General features: G+C 37.6%; 1 pseudogene; it reads left to right on the top strand.

The window, feature by feature from the left end:
* The window catches only part of LOC144582403 (dihydrofolate reductase pseudogene), a 69,483-nt pseudogene extending 54,622 nt beyond the window's left edge, over positions 1-14,861 (top strand).
* Positions 14,862-16,420: the final 1,559 nt, after the last annotated feature.

The raw sequence follows: 16,420 nt of genomic DNA, 5'->3' as shown, positions 1-16,420 counted from the left end.
GGTCTTCTTTTTTTTTTTAATTTTTTATTGGATTTTAGGTTTGGGGGTACATGAGCAGAGCATGCAAGGCAGTTGCGTAGGAACACACATGGCAGTGTGCTTTGCTTTCCTTCTCCCCTTCACCCACATTTGGCATTTCTCCTCAGGCTATCCCTCCCCATCACCCCCTCCCACTGGCCCTCACCTTTTCCCCCCAATAGACCCCAGTGTTTAGTACTCCCCTTTCTGTATCCATGTGTTCTCATTTTTCATCACCGCCTATGAGTGAGAATATGCGGTGTTTCATTTTCTGTTCTTGTGTCAGTTTGCTGAGGATGACGTTCTCCAGATTCATCCATGTCCCTACAAACGACACAAACTCATCATTTCTGATTGCTGCATAATATTCCATGGTGTATATGTGCCACATTTTTCCAATCCAGTCTATGATCAATGGGCATTTGGGTTGATTCCAGGTCTTTGCTATTGTAAACAGTGCTGCAATGAACATTCGTGTACATGTGTCCTTATAGTAGAACGATTTATAGTCTTTTGGATATATACCCAGTAATGGGATTGCTGGGTCAAATGGAATTTCTATTTCTAAGGCCTTGAGGAATCGCCACACTGTCTTCCACAATGGTTGAACTAATTTACGCTCCCACCAACAGTGTAAAAGTGTTCCTTTTTCTCCACATCCTCTCCAGCATCTGTTGTCTCCAGATTTTTTAATGATCGCCATTCTAACTGGCGTGAGATGGTATCTCAATGTGGTTTTGATTTGCATCTCTCTGATGACCAGTGACGATGAGCATTTTTTCATACGATTGTTGGCCTCATATATGTCTTCTTTCGTAAAGTGTCTGTTCATATCCTTTGCCCACTTTTGAATGGGCTTGTTTGTTTTTTTCCTGTAAAGCCATTTGGGTTCTTTGTAAATTCTGGATATCAGTCCTTTGTCAGATGGGTAAACTGCAAAAATTTTTTCCCATTCTGTTGGTTGCCGATCCACTCTAGTGACTGTTTCTTTTGCCGTGCAGAAGCTGTGGAGTTTCATTAGGTCCCATTTGTCTATTTTGGCTTTTGTTGCCAATGCTTTTGGTGTTTTGTTCATGAAGTCCTTGCCTACTACTATGTCCTGGATAGTTTTGCCTAGATTTCCTTCTAGGGTTTTTATTGTGCCAGGTCTTATGTTTAAGTCTTTAATCCATCTGGAGTTAATTTTAGTGTAAGGTGTCAGGAAGGGGTCCAGTTTCTGCTTTCTGCACATGGCTAGACAGTTTTCCCAACACCATTTGTTAAACAGGGAATCCTTTCCCCCTTGCTTGTTTTTGTCAGGTTTATCAAAGATTGTATGGTTGTAGATATGTTGTGTTGCCTCCGGTGCCTCTGTTTTGTTCCATTGGTCTATATCTCTGTTTTGGTACCAGTACCATGCTGTTTTGATTACTGTAGCCTTGTAGTATAGTTTGAAATCTGGTAGTGTGATGCCCCCCGCTGTGTTCTTTTTGCTTAGAATTGAATTGGCTATGCGGGCTCTCTTTTGGTTCCATATGAAGTTCATGGTGGTTTTTTCCAGTTCTGTGAAGAAAGTCAATGGTAGCTTGATGGGGATAGCGTTGATTCTGTAAATTACTTTGGTCAGTATAGCCATTTTCACGATGTTAATTCTCCCTAACCATGAACATGGAATGTTTCTCCATCTGTTTGTGTCCTCTCTGATTTCATTGAGCAGTGGTTTGTAGTTCTCCTTGAAGAGGTCCCTTACGTTCCTTGTGAGTTGTGTTCCAAGGTATTTTATTCTTTTTGTAGCAATTGTGAATGGCAGTTCGTTCTTGATTTGGCTTTCCTTAAGTCTGTTATTGGTGTAGACGAATGCTTGTGATTTTTGCACATTGATTTTATATCCTGAGACTTTGCTGAAGTTGCTTATCAGTTTCAGGAGTTTTTGGGCTGAGGCAATGGGGTCTTCTAGGTATACTATCATGTCGTCTGCAAATAGAGACAATTTGGCTTCCTCCTTTCCTATTTGAATACCCTTTATTTCTTTTTCTTGCCTGATTTCTCTGGCTAGAACTTCCAGAACTATGTTGAATAGGAGTGGTGAAAGAGGGCATCCTTGTCTAGTGCCAGATTTCAAAGGGAATGCTTCCAGTTTTTGCCCATTCAGTATGATATTGGTTGCTGGTTTGTCATAAATAGCTTTTATTACTTTGAGATACGTTCCATCGATACCGAGTTTATTGAGGGTTTTTAGCATAAAGGGCTGTTGAATTTTGTCAAATGCCTTCTCTGCGTCAATTGAGATAATCATGTGGTTTTTGTTTTTGGTTCTGTTTATGTCGTGAATTACGTTTATAGACTTGAGTGTGTTGAACCAGCCTTGCATCCCCAGGATGAATCCTACTTGATCATGGTGAATAAGTTTTTTAATTTGCTGTTGCATTCAGCTTGCCAATATTTTATTGAAGATTTTTGCATCTATGTTCATCATGGATATTGGCCTGAAGTTTTCTTTTCTTGTTGGGTCTCTGCCGGGTTTTGGTATCAGAATGATGTTGGTCTCGTAAAATGATTTGGGAAGTATTCCCTCTGTTTGGATTGTTTGAAATAGTTTTAGAAGGAATGGTACCAGCTCCTCTTTGTGTGTTTGGTAGAATTCGGCTGTGAACCAATCTGGACCTGGGCTTTTATTGTGTGGTAGGCTCTTAATTGCTGCCTCGACTTCTGCCCTTGTTATTGGTCTATTCGTAGTTTCAGCTTCCTCCTGGTTTAGGCTTGGGAGGACACAGGAGTCCAGGAATTTATCCATTTCTTCCAGGTTTACTAGTTTATGTGCATAGAGTTGTTTGTAATATTCTCTGATGATGGTTTGAATTTCTGTGGAATCTGTGGTGATTTCCCCTTTATCATTTTTTATTGCATCTATTTGGTTGTTCTCTCTTTTATTTTTAATCAATCTGGCTAGTGGTCTGTCTATTTTGTTGATCTTTTCAAAAAACCAGCTCTTGGATTTATTGATTTTTTGGAGGGTTTTTCGTGTCTCAATCTCCTTCAGTTCAGCTCCGATCTTAGTTATTTCTTGTCTTCTGCTGGGTTTTGAGTTTTTTTGATCTTGCTCCTCTAGCTCTTTCAATTTTGACGATAGGGTGTCAATTTTGGATCTCTCCATTCTCCTCATATGGGCACTTATTGCTATATACTTTCCTCTAGAGACTGCTTTAAATGTGTCCCAGAGGTTCTGGCATGTTGTGTCTTTGTTCTCATTGGTTTTGAAGAACTTCTTTATTTCTGACTTCATTTCATTGTTTACCCAGTCAACATTCAGGAGCCAGTTGTTCAGTTTCCATGAAGCTGTGCGGTTCTGGGTTGGTTTCTGTATTCTGAGTTCTAACTTGATTGCACTGTGGTCTGAAAGGCTGTTTGTTATGATTTCAGTTGTTTTGCATTTGTTGAGCAGTGCTTTACTTCCAATTATGTGGTCAATTTTAGAGTAGGTGTGATGTGATGCTGAGAAGAATGTGTATTCTGTGGATTTGGGGTGGAGAGTTCTGTAAATGTCTATCAGGTTTTCTTGCTCCAGGTCTGAGTTCAAGCCCTGGGTATCCTTGTTGATTTTCTGTCTGGTTGATCTGTCTAATATTGACAGTGGAGTGTTAAAGTCTCCCACTATTATTGTGTGGGAGTCTAAGTCCTTTTGTAAGTCATTAAGAACTTGCCTTATGTATCTGGGTGCTCCTGCATTGGGTCCATATATGTTTAGGATCGTTAGCTCTTCTTGTTGTATTGATCCTTTTACCATTATGTAATGGCCTTCTTTGTCTCTTTTGATCTTTGTTGCTTTAAAGTCCATTTTATCAGAGATGAGAATTGCAACTCCTGCTTTTTTTTGCTTTCCATTAGCTTGGTAAATCTTCCTCCATCCCTTTATTTTGAGCCTTTGTGTATCCTTGCATGTGAGATGGGTTTCCTGGATACAGCACACTGATGGGTTTTGGATTTTTATCCAATTTGCCAGTCTGTGTCTTTTGATTGGTGCATTTAGTCCATTTACATTTAGGGTTAATATTGTTATGTGTGAATTTGATACTGCCATTTTGATGCTAAGTGGCTGTTTTGCCTGTTAGTTGTTGTAGATTCTTCATTATGTTGATGCTCTTTAGCATTTAGTGTGATTTTGGAATGGCTGGTACTGGTTGTTCCTTTCCATGTGTAGTGCCTCTTTTAGGAGCTCTTGTAAAGCAGGCCTGGTGGTGACAAAATCTCTGAGTACTTGCTTGTTCGCAAAGGATTTTATTTTTCCTTCACTTCTGAAGCTCAGTTTGGCTGGATATGAAATTCTGGGTTGAAAGTTCTTTTCGTTAAGAATGTTGAATATCGGCCCCCACTCTCTTCTGGCTTGTAGTGTTTCTGCCGAGAGATCTGCTGTGAGTCTGATGGGCTTCCCTTTGTAGGTAACTTGACCTTTCTCTCTGGCTGCCCTTAGTATTTTCTCCTTTATTTCAACCTTGTTGAATCTCACGATTATGTGCCTTGGGGTTGCTCTTCTTGCAGAATATCTTTGTGGAGTTCTCTGTATTTCCTGCATTTGAGTGTTGGCCTGTCTTGCTTGGTGGGGGAAGTTTTCCTGGATGATGTCCTGAAGAGTATTTTCCAGCTTGGATTCATTCTCTTCGTCCCCTTCTGGTACACCTATCAAACGTAGGTTAGGTCTTTTCACATAGTCCCACATTTCTTGGAGACTTTGTTTATTCCTTTTTGCGCTTTTTTCTCTAATCTTGGTTTCTCGTTTAATTTCATTGAGTTGGTCTTCGACTTCAGATATTCTTTCCTCTGCTTGGTCAATTCGGCTATTGAAATTTGTGCATGCATCGCGATGTTCTCGTATTGTGTTTTTCAGCTCCTTTAATTCATTCATATTCCTCTCTAAGTTATCCATTCTTGTTATCATTTCCTCATATCTTTTTTTAAGTTCCTTAGTTTCTTTGCTATGATTGAATACATGTTCTTTTAGCTCACAAAAGTTTCTCATTATCCACCTTCTGAAGTCTAATTCCGTCATTTCGTCACAGTCGTTCTCCATCCAGCTTTGTTCCCTTGCTGGTGAGGAGTTTTGGTCCTTTCTAGGAGGCGAGGTGTTCTGGTTTCAGGTGTTTTCCTCCTTTTTTCACTGGTTTCTTCCCATCTTTGTGGGTTTATCCACTTGTCGTCTGCATAGTTGCTGACTTTTCGATTGGGTCTCTGAGTGGACACCCAGATTGTTGATGATGAAGTATATCTGTTACTTGGTTTTCCTTCTACCAGCCTAGTCCCTTCGCTGTACGACTGCTGAGGTCCACTCCGGGCCCTGCTTGTCTGGGGTGCACCTCTAGCAGCTGTGGCACAGTGAGGGATGCTACCCGTTTCTTTTTCTGCTATCTTTGTCCCAGGATGATGCCTGCCAAATGTCAGGCTTTTGGATATAGAGGGGTCAGGGAGCTGCTTGAGGAGACAGTCTGTTCTTTTTAGGAGCTGAATTGCTGAGCTGTGAGCTCTGTTGTTCATTCAGTGCTGTTAGGCTGCTATGTTTGATTCTGCTGCAACAGCGCTCATTAAAAAAACCCTTTTTTTCTCAAATGCTCTGTGTTGGGGGGTTCGGGCTTTATTTTTCGATGTCTGTTGTGGTGTCCTGCCCAGCTAGGAGGCAGACTACCCACTGTTTGCATGCCGAGTCTCCGCCCTGCTGTTGTGTGATTCGCCCTGTTCCTGCAGGCTCTGCTGTGGTCTCCGCCACTCCCTGCGGCGGAGTCTCTCTGTTTTAGCAGGTTGCCTCAGCAATGGCAGGCTGCGTCAGCAGTGGACGTGTATCTCAGTAGGGACGGGTTGCCTCGGCAACGGGAGGCTGCGTCCGCAGTGGGCGTGTATCTCAGTAGGGACGGGTTGCCTCGGCAACGGCTGGCTGCCTCAGCAGTGGGCGTGTATCTCAGTTGGGGCGGGTTGCCTCAGTAGTGGTGGACGCCCCTCCCCCACATAGCATCTCGGACCGTCTGCTCGGGATAGTTTGAAATCGCGGTTTTGTTCGTCCCACTGGGTACCCTGAACGCTCTGTCCCTGCAATCCCCTGGGCTGGCCTACTGTCCAAGTCTCGTTCAGTCTCAAGTCCAGCCCTCTCAAGTCTCAGGTTGCCGGTTCAACAGGGCACCCGGACAAGCGCGCCCTGTGGGGATTGCTGGGTAGGGCCGGCCGCCGCTGCCCCGGCTGCCGGCTTCACCAGGCAGACTTACTGCCTGGCGTCCCATGTCTTTTTTATACTTGGGAGTTTCCCCGTTCTGTGGGCAACAAAGATCAGTCGGGAAATGTAACTCCGACTCACCTCTTTGCAGATTCAATGAGAGCTCCAATCCTGGGTTGTTCTCACAGCGCCATCTTGAGTCCTCCTCCAGTTAGGTCTTCTTTTTGAATCAAATCCTTTACCATTATGCGATGCCCTTCTTTGTCTTTTTTTTTAAATCTTTGTTTGTTTAAAGCCTGTTTTGTCTTTAGGTAGATTATTAACTCCATCCTTTCTTGGTTTTCATTTGTTTCATAGATTTTTCTCCATCCTTTTATTTTGAGCCAATAGATGTCATTTCATGTGAGATGGGTTCCTGAAGACAGCATGCCACTGGGTCTTCTTTCTTTATCCAGCTTGCCAATCTGTGCCTTTTAATTGGGCATTTAGTGCAGAAGCATTCAAGTTTACTATTGATATGTGGGCATTTGATCTTGTCATCATGTTATTAGCTGTTTATTATGCAGACTTGTTTGTTTGGTTGCTTTTTAATGTCACTGGTCTGTGTACTTAAGTGTGTTTTTGTAGTGGTTAGTAACTGTCTTTTCTTTCCATACTTAGTGTTTCTTTCAGAAGCTCTTATAAGGCTGGTCTGGTGGTAACAAATTCTCTCATTATTTGTCTGAAAAAGGTCTTATTTCTACTTCCCTCATCAAGCTTTGTTTGGCTAGATATAAAATCATTGGTCAGAATGTTTTTTCTTTAAGCCTGTTGAATATTGGTCAGCAATCTCTCCTGGCTTATAGAGTTTCTGCTGAAAGGTCTGCTATTAATCTGATTGGCTTCCTTTTTTAGGTTACCAGTCCTTTCTCCCTAGCTAACTTTAATATTTTTTCTTTCATTTTAACCTTGGAGAATCTGATGATTATGTCTTGGATATGAATATTTTATGTAGTATTTGGTAGGAGATTTCTACATTTCCTGGATTTGAATGTTGGCCTCTTTTGGTACCTTGGGGAAAGTTATCATGGATGATATTCTGAAGTACTTTTCCCAAGTTGCTTCCATTCTCCCCATCTCTTTCAAGGATGCCAAAGAATTATAGATTCAGTCTCTTTACATAATCCATTATTTTTCAAAGGTTTTATTTATCCCTTTTTATTCTTTTTTCTTTATTCTTGTCAGACTGTCTTATTTCAGAAAGCCAGTCTTCAAGCTTTGAGATTCTTTCCTCATCTTGTTCCATTCTGCTGTTAATATTTGGGATTACATTATGGAATTTATTGTAGTTTGTTTATCATATCAGTTACATACTTTTCTATACAGCTCCTGTATTCTTTCATTGTGATTCCTAACTTCCTTAGATTGTATTTAAAATTATCCTTTCTATCAATATTCTGAATTCTATTTCTGTCATTTCAGCCATCTCAATGCAGTTAAAAACACTTGCTGGAGAGCTAGTGTGATCTTGTAGAGGAAAGAAGACACTCTGGCTTTTTAAGTTGTCAGAGTTCTTGTGCTGGTTCTTTCTGATTTTTTTGTGGGCTGATGTTCCTTCAGTATTTGAAGTTGCTATACTTTGGGTTTTTTTTTTATTCTATCCTGTTTGATGACCTTGGGGTTTGACTGTAATATAAGGTGGGTTCCGTGTTGGTGTGTGGCAGCCCTATGCAGGGTTTCCAAGTTCTTTCCCCTTCAGCAGCATCTGTGCCTTACCTACCTCTGCTCTCAATACCTTCCATCTTAAAATTTGCTAGGAGTGCACCAGTCCTCCTAATGGCCCAGTTTCTCATTGAGAGATTTTTTTTTCCTGGCTACATCTAGTGAATTGTCTTGGAGAATGAATCTAAAAGTTTTTAAAACTTTTATTTGTTTAAATTGATGGGATACATGTGTAATTTTGTTAGATTCATAGATTGCATGGTAACAAAGTTTGGGCTTTTAGGGTATTAATTACCTGAATAGTGTACATTGTACCAATTAAGTAATTTCCCATCAACCACCCTCCACCAACCACCCACCCTCTGAGTCTCCATTTTCTATCATTTCACACTAAATAATGTGTGATAAGTGAAAACACATGATATTTGTCTTTCTGTGTCTGAGTTGGTTCACCCTAGATGATGGCCTCCAGTAACACCCATCTTGCTGTAAAATATATGATTTTATTATTTTTTATGGCTGACATGTATTCCACTGTGTATACACCATATTTTCCTCATGCAGGCATCCACCGATGAACAATTCGATTGATTTCATATATTTGCTGTTGTGAATAGTGCTTCAATAAACATAAGCGATGCTACATTTTTGGGATAATGACTTCTTTTCCTTTGGATAGATATTCAGTAATGAGATTGCTGGATCAAATGATAGTTTTATTTTTAGTTACTTGAGAAATCTGTTACCCATAAAGGTCATTTTTCATAGAGGTAGTAATAATTTATATTCCCACCAATACTATTAGCATTCTCTTTTTCCTGTATCCTTTCTGACATATTATGTTATGTCTTTAACAATACTTATTCTGACTTGTATAAGGTAATATCTCATTGTGGTTTTAATGTGAATTCCTCTGATCATTAGTGATGTTGAACATTTTATCATATTCCTGTTGGAAATTTGTATGTCTTCTTTTGAAAAATATCTATTCGTGTCTTTTGCCCACTTTTTAATGAAATTGTTTGTTGTTGTTGTTGTTGAGTTGTTTGAGATTTTTGAAAATTCTGAATGTTAGTCCCCTGCAAGGTACATACTTTTCAAATATGTTCTCCCATCCTTCAGACTCTCTGTTCACTCTGTTATTTCTTTTTCTGTACAAGAGTTTCATAGTTTAATTAAGTGCCATTTGTCTCTCCATATTTTTTGAGACAGGTTCTCACTCTGTCATCCAAGCTGGAGAGCAGTGATGTGATCATGGCTCACAGCAGCCTTGACCCCCAGGAATCAAACAATCCTCCCACTTCAGTCTCCTGAGTAGCTGAACTACAAGTACACACTGCCATGTCTGGCTAATATTTTTATAGAGTTTGAGATTTTTCATGCTGTCAAGGCTTGTCTTGAACTCCTGGGATCAAGTGATCCTTTCAATTTGACCTCCCAAAGGGCTGGAACTACAGGCATGAGCCACCATGTCCAGCTCCATTTGTCTATTTTTCTTTTGTTGCTTGGGTTTTTGAGGTGTTATTCATGATTTAATTGCCTAGACTAACATCCATAAGAGTTTCTGTTGGTTTTCTTCTAGTGTTATTATAGCTTCAGGTCTTATGTGTTTTTCTTTTTTAGCAGTATATTTTATTTTACACTATGTTTTAGAGAATGTTTTTCTTTTGTAGGATTGTAATATTTCTTGAGATTTTCATAATAGTATTTCTGAAGTTTTCTTCTGTTTTGTGCATTGGATTTATATTTTCTAAAATTATTTTTCTTACTGTTTGTTTTGTTCTTTTCTGCATATTTTCTCAAATGTCTGATTGACTCATACTTTCATTTTAGTGAAGAAACTAAAAATTGATGAGTGTTGGTATATACAGAGTATGTATAAATACAGGGAGCACTTTGTGACTGAAAAATATTACTGTTCCTTAGAGAGTAATCAGAGCTTTTTTCATGGGGAAATATTTTTTCCTCTAAAACATGTTCTCACCCACAGGGGATTTTTTCCCCCACATTTGGAGGGAGACTGTGAATGACATAGTGATATCTGTCTAGTTGTCTTTTGTCATAAGAGGGCTGGACAAAGGTCTTGTGAGTCTCATAGTTATGCATGTGAGAAAAATAAATAAATAAATAAATATGAATTTCACACACAATGTGTGTGTGTGATATTTATATTTATTTATTTACTTATTGCTTAATCTGAACCTCACCTCTATGCTTCTTTATACCTGATATTTCCAAATACAGATCCATTATCTTATGTTTTACAAGAAAATAAACTTCCTGTAACAATTAAAAAGATAAAAATTTAAAGTCAGCTTACTGGATAAAAAGCAAATTTAACAGTGTAGGCAAAGACAATAATTGTAAAGAGTATGATACATTCATTAAATAGTAAAAATTTTAGTAAATCAGGGCATTTGTGCCCAAATAATATTTCTGATAAATGAAGGTCCTTAGTGTTGAGAAAATAGATAAATTAAGGAAAAAAGGAATGTAGCAGAAAAAAGGAAGGAAAGGAGGAAGGAAAAGAAAAAACAGCCTTGAGAGGAAAAAAAAGATTTTTTTTTGCATCTTGAAGGGAAAGAACAGGTATTCACAGTATCAAAATAAGTAAGCCTGCAACTGAGAGGAAAAACGTAAAGATAGATTAAGACCAAATACATTTTCTTTTTCTATAATTCATTTGGTGGTTAAAAATTACATTTATAGAAAGTTTATTTCAATGGTGCAGTAAGAATGTATAAAAACTGTAATAAGTTTTGAATAATTTGAACATAGCTTTGAAAGCCTTATAGACTCTTTTTCAGGTTTATTGAGGTATATTTGACAAATAAGAATTGCATGTAACTAAGGTGCACAACTTGTTGTTTTGATATTATATACATCAAGAAATGGTCAGCACTAAATCAAGCTAATTAACAATTTATTACCACATTATTATTATTATTATTATTATTTCTTCTCTTCTTCTTCTTTTTTCTCCCCTCCCCCCTTTCTTCTTCTTTCTTTTCCTCTTCCTCTTGTTCCTCCTCTTCCTCTTCTTATGACTTCTTTTCCTCCCCTTTCTCCTTCTTCTTCAGCTTCTGCTGCTTCCTCTTCCTCTTGTTGCCCCTCTTCTTCTTCTTCCTCCTCCTTCTCCTTTGGTAAGAGCACTTAAGCTCTACTCTCTTAACAAACTGCAGGAATAAAATACAATGTTATTGAGTATGATCACTATAAGGCACATTCGATCTCCAGAACTTATTTATGTTACATAACTGAAACTTTGTACCCTTTGACCAATATCTCCCCATTTTCTGCTCTCCTTAGCCCATGGCAAGTACCATTCTATTTTCTACTTCTATGAGTGTGGTTATTTTGGGTCCAAATATAAATGAAATTGTGCAGTATTTGTCATTCTGTGTCTGGCATTTTTGTTTACCATAATGCCTCCAAGTTTCATCTATATTGACACAAATGACAGGATCTGTTTCTGGTTTACATTTTCTTTATTCATTCACCTGTCAACAAACATTTAGATTGCTTGCATGTTTAGGATATTGTGAACAATGCTGCAATGGAGTACAGATATAAATTAAAAATACTGATTATATCTCCTGTGGATACAGATCAAGCAGTGAAATTGCTAGGTTATATGGTAATTCTATTTTTAATTTTTTGAGGAAACTCCATGCTGTTTTTCATAATAGCTGTATTAATATATATTATCAACAACAATATACCAGTGCTCCCTTTTTCCATGTTCTTTCTTTTGTCTTTTTGATACTGGCCATTCTAACAAACATGAGTTAGTATTGTGGTTGGTATTTGCATTTCTCTGGAGATAAGTGACATAGAGCATGATTGTATATACCTGATGGTCATTTTTTAAAATATATTTTTTATTGTATTTTAGATTCTGGGGTACATGTGCAGATCATGCAGAATTGTTGCATAAGTACATACATGGCAATGTGGTTTAGTGCCTCCATCCCCCTGTCACCTATATCTGGCATTTCTCCATATTATCCCTTCCCAACCTCCCCACCCACTGCTGTACCTTTCCTAGTGCCCTCCAACAGACCCCATTTTGTGATACTTCCCTCCCTGTGTCCATGTGATCTCATTGTTTGACACCCACCCTGAGTAAGAATATGCGGTATTTGATTTTCTGATCTTGTGCCAGTTTGCTGAGAATAATGGTTTCCAGATTCATCCATGTCCCTACAAAGGATATGAACTCATCATTTTTTTATGGCTGAATAGTATTCCATGGTGTATATGTGCCAAATTTTCCTTTTCCAGTCTATCATCTATGGACATTTGGGTTGGTTCCAGGTCTTTGCTATTGTAAACAGTGCCACAGTGAACATAACACGTACCTGATGGTCATTTTTATAGCTTCTTCTGAGAAATGTCTACTGTGATTCTTTGATGGTTTTTAATTTTTTTTTTCTGTTGAGTCATGTGGGTTCCTCATTTGTTTTAAATATTGGCCTCCTATCTAATATATATTTTGTAAATATTTTCTCCTATTCTTTTGGTTAATTTTTTACTGTTAATTGTTTCCTTTGCTGTGAATAAGCTCTTTAATTTGATGCAATTCAGTGTATCCATATTTGCTTGTGTTGCCTGAGCTTTTGGTATCCTACCTAAAAATCATGGTGTAGACCTATGTCAATAAGCTTTTTTATTTTTTCTGTTTCCTGCTAGTAGTTTTATGGTTTGGGATCTTACATTCACATCTTTAAGCCATTTCAAGTTGAATTTTTGTAATTCTTTCAATCCATGTACATGGGATGTTTTTTCATTTATCTGTGTCCACTTTACTTTTATTTGTAAATGTTTTGTAATTTTCAGTGTGAAAAACTTACCTTTTTTATTAAGTTTATTGCTAAATATTAGTTTTTGTTGCTTTTGCAAATGTAATTCTTTTAAATTTTATTTTTGCATAATTTTTGATTTGTGTAGAAAAATTCCACTGAACATTGTATGGTGATTTTATATTCTGCAATATACTAATTTATTTATTGGTTCTAATAGATTTTTCTGTTCATTATTTTGGTCTTGTACATATATGATTATGCCTTTCGCAAACAGAGGCAATCTTACTTCTTCTTTTTTTTAATTTCAATTAATTGCATTTATTTTTCTTGTTGAATAAATCTGGCCAGGAATTATTAGACTACATCGAGTAGAAGTGTCAAAAGTGAACATCCTTGACTTTTACTGGTTTTTACAGGAAAAGCTCAGTTTTGTTTATAATGTTTCCTGTGGGACTTGTTTATATGGTCTTTATTGTGCTGACAGCTGTTCTATTTTTACCTATTTTTTTCAAATTATTTTTATGCATCTGTTGAGATGATCATGTGATTTGCGTCTTTCATTTTGTTAAAATGGCATTTCCATATAAAAATACTCAAAGATAAGGAGAATTCTCTTGACACTGAGCTAGTCTGACCTTTATCATTGGGTTAAACAAGTAAAATGCTTCCTATTCTTTTCCATATGACCATCCTCAGTTTTTGTGCTCCATTGGATTGCTACAGCTTCTCGATAGTAATCTAGAGCTTTCATAAGGTTATTTTTATCTATGGTTAATTGTTAAATCATTATTTATGTGAGAGAATAAGAAGTGAAACCTCATGGTCCTCCATCTTGTTAGATTAGCAACAATCATTTTGGCTCTGAAATTGCAGAAGTCTCATCAAGTAATTGCTTAGTAGAAGTGAAATTGAGTGCTTTCAGTTTAATGAAACAAAATGAAATTATGAACTAAGAATATAAGCCTTTTGACTCCAACTTTTCTAGAGTAAGTTTGTGTGTGTATCACCAATGTGATAGTTAACGTTAGTTATCAATTTGACTAAAGAGAAGAATGCCTAGATGGCCAGTGAAACATTTTTTCTGGGTATGTCTCTGAGTCTGTTTTTAGAGAAAATTAGCATCCGAGTCAGTGACTCAGTGGGGAAGAGACACGATCAATGTAGTTTAGCGCCATCCAAATCATTAAGAGTTCAGGTAAAACAAAAATGTAAAGAAAGGTGAGTTCTCTCTCTCTCTCTCTCTCTCTCTCTCCTCTCTCTCTCTCTCTGTCTCCCCCTCTCTCTCCCTCTCTGTCTCTCTCCCCACCCCTTCGATTTTGGAGCAGTATCTTACTCTTCTCTTGTCCTTGGACATCAGAACTCCAGGTCCTTCAGCCTTTGAACTCTGAGATTTACACAAGTGGCCTCATGGAGCTTTTCTGAGGCCTTCAGCCTTGGACTTAAAGTGACATCATCAGCTTCCTGAGTTCTTGGGTCTTTTAACTTTGAACAGTGAGCCCTCCTCTGGCTTCTCTAATGCTCCAGGTCATAAACAGCTTTTTGTGGGACTCCTTAGCCTTTATAATCATGTGAACCAATTTCCTTGATAAATACCTTCTCATGTATCTATATCTACATATGTATACAGGTATATTTTATTTTACTTTATTACACTTCACAGACAGTACTTTTTTAATACAAATTTTAGTTTTCTAGCAATCTTGCATCTAGCAAGTCTGTTGGTGTCATTTTTCCAGTGGCATGTGCTTATTCTGAGTCTTTGTTTCACACTTCATTGATTCTCACAATATTACAAACTTTTTTATTTTATTACATTGGTTATGGTGATGCTACCTTTGATCATTAACCAAAGACCTTTGAATTGGTAATCTTTGATGTTAATATTTTAGTTATTTTTTGGCACCCTTGGTCCTCATTTATATTAGACAGCAAACTAAATGCGTAGTTGTCATAAAAATATTCATGATTTATGGGAAGATGTCAAATTATCAACATTAATTTCAGTGTAGAAGAAGTTAATTCTTGTCTTCTTGGATGACTTTGAGTAGGTCAAGATATCAGTGGAGGAAGAAACAGGAGATATGATGGAAACAGCAAGAGAACTAGAATTAAATATGGAGCTTGAAGGTGTGACTGAATTGGTGCACGCTCCTGATGAAACTTGAAAAGATGACGAGTTACTTATGAATAAGCAAATAAATTGGTTTCCTGAGATAGAATATACTCCCATGGAGCTGCTAGAAGATTATTGAAATGAAAACAAAGAATTTAAAATGTTATGTGGATTTAATTGATAAAGTAGCAGCAGGGTTTGAAAAAATTGACTCCAATTTTGAAAAAAGTTCTACTGTGGGTAATGTGCTATCAAATAACATTGCACACTACAGAGGAATCTTTTGTGAATGGAGGAATTAACTAATGTACCAAACTTCATTGTTGTCTTTTTTAAGAAATTACTACAGCCATCCCATCCTTCAGCAACCACGACTCTCATCAGACAGCAGCCATCATTTTTGATGCAAGATCTTCCACCAGCAAAAAGGTTATCCCCTTACTGATTATTAGCATTATTTTGTAGTAAAATATTTTCTGAAAGCACACAAATTTTTGTGGACAATGCTAATATAACATAATACACAGCAGTATAGAATTGTTTGTACATAACAGAAAATTTAAAGCATTGAGTTTGTACTGCAAAGTCAAAACATATACACCACCAATTTTTAGGTTTTCTTACATGATCGTAAGCACTGATAAAAGAAAGTCAATGAAAGATATGCCAACTTCTAGAACATTAAGATTTCAGACAGGTAGAAAATTTATCTTAAGTGAGATGGAACCAAACTTAAAACTTAACTTGGGACCAGAGTTTGTCATGAGCATCAAGGAATAATCGTTCCTGTAATAAGAGTTATAAACTTAAATTACTACTCAATCTGGTCCCCAGTAAACATGTTTTAATTCCTGGAAAGGCCAGCCTTCCATTTGTGAATCTCGAAAACAGGTAATACAAAGGGAGTAAATACTCCTACACATTTGGAACACCAGTAAAAGAGGTAGTCAGAAAGGTAAGAGAAAAAAGTACAGCAGGCTGGGTGTGGTGGCTCATGCCTGTAATCTCAGCATTTTGGAAGGGTGAGGTGGGTGGATCACCTGAGATCAGGAGTTCAAGATCAGCCTGGCCAACATGGTGAAACCGTGTTTCTACTAAAAATACAAAAATTAGCAAGGTGTGGTGGTGGGTGCCTGTAATCCCAACTACTCGGAAGGCTGAGGCAGTAGAATGTCTTGAACCTGGGAGGCAGAGGTTGCAGTGAGGTGAGATTGCACAATTGTACTGCAGCCTGAGCAACAGAGCAAGACTCCATCTCAAAAGAAAAAAAAAATCTACAGCAGATCTGCTTTGTACACAGGAGAAATAATAATATTGTATGTCACTGGTGTGCACTGAGGAGGATCTAGGAGGTCTTCATTCCCAGCCTATGGTCCCAATCATTAATTAGTGGCAAATGCAGCTGGGAAACAAGTGAAAATATCAGGTCTGTGGTTTCCAAATGAATAAGCTCTTTACATAACAAGTTACTAATGTTTTCAAGATTTGGGTCAGTTTAGTTATACCCATATGAAAATATTTAAAAGATAAGTAAGTTCGTTAATTGTTAAGAAAGTTTTGACCTCTTCTTGTTTTACTAATAATAGGTCATTAAACTGAACTAATAATTTA

This window comes from Callithrix jacchus, chromosome 4 (genome assembly GCF_049354715.1).
Source record: "Callithrix jacchus isolate 240 chromosome 4, calJac240_pri, whole genome shotgun sequence".
NCBI classification, from domain to species: domain Eukaryota; kingdom Metazoa; phylum Chordata; class Mammalia; order Primates; family Cebidae; genus Callithrix; species Callithrix jacchus.
Note: the sequence above shows the minus strand (reverse complement) of the source record. Positions and strands in the feature narration are given on the sequence as shown.